Genomic DNA, 7,711 nt, shown 5'->3' with positions numbered 1-7,711 from the left:
CAAAAATTCAACAACTGATTTGCATTATTTTCCATGCAAATGGAGCATTTATCAAGCCAGCAGAAAGGCAGGAGCAGCCAATTCTCTCCACGGAACAGCGCGCGGCAGGTTAAATCACGTCACTTGTTGATATATGAAAAGGAACCCCAAGAAAAGAGCAACGCAGCCATTTTCCATTTTCCTCTGAGAAGCTTTTAGGATGAATTAGAAACTGTCAGTCAGTGCAAAGTGTGGGTGCAGGGCACAGAGAAAAATCAAGATCAGTAGGAGTTTATTAAAAAGTTAGCTGCTTACCCAAGACTGGAACGGCAATGCAAAGAGGAACTGCTGTGCCTGTGATTGACCCTGACACCATCCCCGGGCACGGCACGGTGACTTACTCTCTTGTTCAGCAGAAGCCAGGGTTTGCCTCCATCCCTGTTTTGTGTTGGTGCTCTTATAACAGAGAATGAAGGTGAAAATCCCAGGAAACTACTACAGACACATTGGAAAACCCACGTGACATCAGGTACCAAGGTAGATCAGCCAATATGGGAAAATGGCAGCTAAAGGTCAAAGTCTTTTTTACTTGTGAACATTTCCAAATGTGACACATTAGGACTTGGCTTATTATGGGAGAGATTTAAACTGCAGGCAAAGATCTAAGCACAGTTTTATGTTTGGATCAAACTGTTGGATTAGAAGTGTTTCAATTATTTCTAGCTGTCTTTTCATGAAGCCTTGGCTCTGCGGGTTTTCGTTTTGTGTATTTTTATGTGGAACCAGGACCAATTTAAGATGATGACACATAGCTCAGCTTCGTGGATCTGCACATTAAGGGCATATTGCTATTGTTTGGAGAAATGCTTGTTCACCCAAGTTAAAAAAAAAAACCAAAACAAATCAAAACACTAAGTAAATCAACATAGTGTTATGAAAATCTCAGTTTCCGTAGATGAGATCATATAGCCTTGATTTTTTTGTTTGTTACTTACAGTGGGTAGGCAGAATTCTTGCAGTTGTGCTTTTCAACAGAAATCTTTGTTTCTGGAATCTTTCTGTGTTGTCATGGAAATTATCACCATGTCCCTAAGACGCAGATAACAATTTTATGACAAATTACAGGAGATAGGGAAGGAGAATATTTTGGCATAAGACAATACTTACAAGGAAAAAGAAAATCACACAACACTTTTGCACCCTTACAAGGCATCCAATTAAAGATTACTCGCTAATCTCTAGCTGTTCTTTACAACTAGGCAAGTACAAAATCTAGCAATCTGCAGAAGGTATCTTTTGGCAGGATTCAGTGTAGAGCAGCACCCATGCAACCCAGGGAAGACTGGCCAGGCCCTGGCAGGCTGCTTCCATCCCTTTGTCCTGAGCATAACGCACCAAAAGCATCCTGGAACAGAAACATCTCATTAAGATTTTTGACCACGTTAATATCTGAATCTTGCAGACTACCTCTGTCATAGACACCCTGTGCGATGATGAAGTGTCTAAACCATCACAAAATTGTTCCTCCATGAAAACCACCTGAATGATGAAGGCAGAGACCTGTTCTTCCAGGCTGTATTCTAGGCCATATATATATATATATCTGCCACTATCTGCCACATACATGTATCTGCCACTCCAGAAACCAGGCGAGCTCCAGCAGTCAGAGCACAAAGAAAGCTCAAAGGCAGCTCTGCCTTCGCCAGGACTATCAGGTAGGAGAACCAAAAGGCTGATGACGATAACATGAAAGCCAGGATAGTAAACAACTTATCTCTTTCTGAATCTTCAACCCTGCCGCCTCTCATGGTTACCTGGGCTCACTGACTGGAGTCCTAAAGAATGTAAAATTTCTGCTGCTTACCATTTAGGGCATCACTAATTGACCTACAAACAAAAATAGCAGTTCTGCAGCTCTGTGGAAAACAAGAACACCTTGGATGACTCATATAAACAGAATTTATATTTCTGTTATTTTAAAAGTGAAAAATAAATGGAAAAATGAAACTTAGAAAAACACCCAGATTTTTTTTCCTTTTTTTGTTGATTATTTCGTCTTCAGACTGTTTTTTTTAATTAACTTTAACTTTTTTTTTTTTTTGGCGCCAATAACACAACACAGCAGTGCGGGGAATCAAAGCAAAGGTATTTCAACCTTTTGCCAGTTGCATATATTCAGAGCACAACTCTTGTTATGTGCACTGGGGCAGGCTGCCCAGGGAAGCAGTGGAGTCACCATCCCTGGAGGGATTTCAAAGACGTGTAGATGTGACGCTCAGGGACATGGTTTAGAGACTTGGCAGTGTTAGGCTAACAGTCGGACTCAATGATCTCAAGTCTTTTCCAATCTAAATTATGATTCTAAGATTCTATGTCTGAGCTCCTTTTAGTCTAGTTCTTGGAAAACCTATAAACACACTTGATGAATGAGATTCTGGATTAAAAAAGTAATTAATTGAAAATATTTTATTGTTTTTTTCTAATATTCCTACTCAAATCTCTAACTATCTCCAAGAATTTGGAGTTCCAAAATTTGCTTTTCCTCACTACTTTCTAAGTAGCAAAAGCACTTCTTTCTTTTATAAAAGAAAAGACTTTTCACATTAAAAGAGATCTGGCAAAATGAGACAGTCCTAAAATAAGACACAAAAAATCCCAGGTGATTTGAGGTTCTCCTGCCAACACGATTTACCGCGTTCAAGTAGTAATTTCAACCATTTATCAGTAGAGGGCAGACGCTGACAATAATTTGAGGATCCAGCCCTCAAGCTTTTGGTTAATTAAAGTTCTACAGCTGAGAAAAAGGTAGGGGGCATTTGAAGACCACCCCTCACCAATGTGTAAGTACGATAAAAGCTCTCCAGATGGCAACCATGGCAGCTGACATAAAAGAAGGAAGCTCACCGCTGAGGGACCAAACCCCCTACTTGGAAACAATCAAACAAATCCCTTGTTTTCTTCCTGTCGGACAGTAACTAATTTCAGTCCAATTATTTATTTCAAAAGAATAAAGAAACTTCCATGTCTGAAAACCACACAGAAGAGTGGCTCAACACAAACCACCGTAGCCCTGGTAATGGTGCCAGCTCCAGAGAAGTTGCACCAGCAGGGTTAGGGCCACTTTGAAGATCCGAAGGGTTGGTTAAAGGCCTCCACAGAAGGACCAGGGAAAGACAAACAACCCTCAAAGGCACAACACCCCTCCGTCCAGACCTAATAGCATCTTTTAGCCACTTCAAAAGAGCGCAGGTCTGTTTGATATTCACTTTTCCTCCTTGAATTTGGAAAACATGTAAACAGAGAGAGGGCCAGCAGCCTTGAGCCGAATGCAGGATCCGCAGAGGGAAGTAGGAGGGGTCGGCGGCACAGCTGGCCTGGCCTGGCTGTTGTCAAACGGGAAGGTCTATCTGGTGCTGGCCCCCTTGTAGATCAAACAAAAGATACAGCCCCTTTGGGAATATTGACTCTATATATTTGGAAACTTCCTGGCCTGGCGCAAGGTTACCGCGCAGGATTCGGTGCCAGACCGCCTTTGCTAGCTCTGTCAGGATTTGGTCACAATTCTTGAAGGTGGTCCAGCTTCTCCAAACAACCTCGCTCCCAGAATGCACAGTGCATGTACACCGTCCTCAGCCCGCGTAATAAGGAGTACACGTGAGAGAGCCGAAGGAAAAAACCCCAAAACTGCAACCCTAAAGGATAAAAATCCAGGAAGAAAGCAAAAATAATCCAGTGTTTATTATTTTTAGGTTAGTGAGAATTTTATAAACCATCTCATAGTTGGGTGCTTGACTCATGATACTTAAAAGCTTGAGGATGTCAAACCTATAATTATTTATTACTGGAAAATCAAAGAGAAACACCAATTTTCATAAACCTCAGGCTTCAGAACATAAGCCAATCTCTGCTAGCACCGAGAGCCTCTTTTTGAAGTAGGTTATTTTAGAAAGGCTCTGTATGGAAATTCCTCTGAAACACCCTGTCCTGACGTCCGCTGGGGGTGGCAAACAAGAGTAAAGGAGACACCGGTCAGATGGGTTAGCAGTTCCTCGCGCAGCAAGGTGCCTGCCGATGAAAACATGTGGTCAGCAAAACCTGTGAATAATACCTCAACAGGCTCACTGAAGCCACTCCTGCCAATCCTGTGGTGTCACCACTTGAGTTATTACTATTAGAAAAATAACAGAAGAGGGGAAAAATCACTTTGCTTGAGTTTCTGTGAGTTGGTATTTCTCCCCCGAGCCCTTCACCAAGAGAAATTTCTCATCATGGCACCAACTTTCTCTCCACAGTCCTCAGTCAGACTGTTGGCCTGTCTTTAAAGTACCTTTCTGCAGGTCTCGCAGAACTTTTGCATCAGTCCTTGCTCTGCAAAATAAATTCCTCTTGCCCTCCCACCCTTGTTCTACTCTCCAATCAGATCCCACCTTCTTCCGTCTTGCTAAAATTGGAGTCTGTCCACCTCCTGATAGATACTGCTCATAAATCCCATCACTGCTACCAAAAAGGCTGCAGGGACCAAAACAACTAAGGAAAAAGCATCTTTGGTTAGTGAAGTTTTTTTCCCTTCTCCAAATCTCAGAAATTCAGGTGGGATGAGCTTCCAGGCTCATCAGTGACTCTTGTCACTTGTGCACACGGGATTCTACTGCAAAGCAAAGGAGAAGGACAGAAACAAGAGATCTAAAGGCTCCTGTCTGTATGCTCACGAGCTTCTTCCCTTTTGCTTTATCAGGCCACCTTACATTAAAAGGACTCTCGCAGTTTAAAGGTCGTGTCAGTCTGCAGCTGGCTCTGAAAGGCTCACCACGAAACTACTCGCACAGTGAGCGAGTGGCTGGGTGGAGATGGCCTATGCGCAGCCCCTCCGCAGCTATTGTTTGGCGTTTTGTCTGAATAGGTTTGGAAGCCTCTTCCGTGAAGAGCTGATCTTTTCTCCTCCTCTACTGCTTACTTCTCCCACTTTCATGTTTTGTACTTCAGAGCTGCGCTGCTTTGCCAGCCAGGGTCAGCACAAGGTCATGACTTGTGACAGGAGGTTAATGTAGTTGTTAAGTAACAACATGAGTCTTTTCATTGGCATGAATATTCCACCCCACCCTCTCCCAGACACACACACGCTTTCTGTCTCCCCGCTGAAGCCTCAGCTGAATACTTATTTAATGTAAGGGCGATCACGCGAGTCTCTTCGACAATATGTAATGCAGTTATACGTATTTCGATTGCCACCCTGCAAAAATAAGCTGCTTAATAATATGTGGCACTGAAAGATTTCCAGTCACTAAAGTCGGGCAAATATTGTGACTGCCTTTTGACAGCTGGAAACGAATGATAAATATTGACTGTCCTGTTGACACTACATTGTGAACAAGAACAGAAAAATGCAGATTGATTCAAATTTCGGAATTTGCTGAACATCCACAGTATTCATTTGCTTTAAGGAGGGGCTGCATACGCTTAGGAAACAGCTTAGGTGATCTGGGTGAGACTTTCAGAGATGGAGATGTGCAAATCATGGAATTGTATTTCAAGTTTGCAAATTTTTGCAGTCAAAGCACTTTGATGTGAGGCTTGTCTTTGAGAGGATGATACAGAAGAGGGAGATGAAAGAAGGTTTTAGAAAGTGTCAAACCAAGATGCACCAGAATTCCTTTCTACCCTCTTCTGACGAACCACTACCAAATACATTATTGGACCAATGCCTTTCCCCTTTCTGTTAGCCACACTGCAGATGAATGTTACATAGTCTGTAACTGTCCACACAAATGACAGCAGGACACTGGATCAGGTATTATCATAATATGGTACAAGGCCCCAGTTTGATAACCGCATGCAAGTGTGAAAGGGGCACTAGTTAGGGCTGGAGAAGAGAAATCCTACCAACTGTCTGCTTTGCTAATGACAGGCTTTGTCTGTGTCTCCGAATTCTGAGCGGGGTCTCAGAGCAGCTATTTACCTACCTCCCTTAATCTGATGGGAGCCTTTTGATCTCAGCTGGCTCTGAGCACTCAGTTTACAAAGTACAATTAAGGACAGATAAAGCCTCTTCAAAATAAGTCATTCAAATCAAAAGACCCCAGAGAAGAAGCCCAATGATCTTAAGTCAAAATCCTGCAACTTTAATGATTAAGATTTTTGAATCCAAGATCACTCCTCCGAGAAGCAAGGGGCTGAGGCAAGCTATACCCAATGTCTGATTCTAAATAGGAATCTGAGCAGCAAGGCACAGCAACCCAACAACTCCCTTCCAAGAAAGAGAAATGAAAATCCAAATCGATTAGTTTAACAAACTCCTCTATCTGCAATAACCACACAGCTGCAGACTTGCAAACTCTTACTACTGTGTCAAATTTGTAAACTGCCAGCTATTTCACAGCTGCATTTTGCAGTTTGACAGAGCTATGGGGAAAAGAAAGTGGATCTCATTTCTCCAGAAAAGTATCCGTTGAAGCATTTTGAAATTATTCCTGTTGGCAGAACTGGGAATAGAACATAATTTGGGGCTGCAGTGTGTATCGCAGAGTTTATGGCTTGGTGCTCATAGCCAACACTGACCGGTAGAAGTGAATTCCTCTTTGATGCAAGACCCTCTGGAGGGTGTACTCAAAAGCCGCTGTCTCACAAGGTAACACACCCAAGCAGGGCCATGCTAGTCATCAGAGATCTCCAAGGTGCCAAGGACAGGAAAGAAAATCAAGCTGTGTTGTTTTCAGTTCAGTTGATACCCAGTTGACGGGTGCAGTGGTGAAGCTATGGAGTGAGTCCCAAAAGACTGACACCTGTCAAGCACTGCCTTGCTCTCGTTTCAAACCTCCAAAGGACCGTCTGAGATAAACACAGAAAATAAATACATTAATTTACTATTTTGTGCACAGGCTAAAGTGTAATTTCAGAATCTCTTCTGTGTTGCCTGCTCAGTGATAGTTTCACCATTCTAGACGGGTCTGATGTTTTACAGAAACCACACGTACCAGGTTTTGCTTTAGACAATTGTCACTAAAATAGCATTAAAAGCAACTGTCGTGGTATTACATGGGTTTCCATGAACTTACAACAGCTGTCCTGTCACAAAACATCTGTGAGGGGCTCCAGAGAAGGCAGGTGGTTCCTATATGCCACAGATGCATAGACAGCAGGCGAGTTACACCGAGTGGGACAATTAGGGGCCAAGTGAAAAGGCATTTTTCTTTCCTAAAGATGTAGTGAACCCTTTATGAGAGGGAACGGTCAGAACCAGATACGGGCAAACTGCAGTCAGCACGACCTCCGTCTCCTCACTTGCTCTGCCGGGGATTTCTAATCCTGACTTGCAGCTACTCCTTCCTTCCCGCTATGCTGACTTTCCATTGCATTCAAGCCTCGCCAAAGGGCTCAGTTCCCAGGGTCTCTTCTCTGAATTCCAGCCAAGAGTGAATAAACAGGGCCTGGATTCACCAGTCAGATATTACCTCTAGCCCACGTCATGTTTTTCTTCCCAGCCTTTTCTCCAGATGAACTATTCTTTGCTTTTTTTTTTCTTGGCAGAAAGCAAGACAATGCTCATCCCCCCTCTATATTTCGGTTGTCAGATTCTTCTTCAAGACTCCCGATGTTGCTCTGCAATCCCTGCAAACTTTCAGCATTGCATGTAACATGCGTGGTATTGAGTGCATCACTACCCAGAACCAAATGAGAATATGTTTTGTCCAAGTGCTGACTTGGGGAAAATATTTATGTTGAGAATCTAAACATC

The sequence above is a fragment of the Apaloderma vittatum genome, unplaced genomic scaffold, assembly GCF_000703405.1.
Source record: "Apaloderma vittatum isolate BGI_N311 unplaced genomic scaffold, ASM70340v1 scaffold23538, whole genome shotgun sequence".
NCBI lineage: Eukaryota > Metazoa > Chordata > Aves > Trogoniformes > Trogonidae > Apaloderma > Apaloderma vittatum.
This window is presented reverse-complemented; position numbering follows the sequence as displayed.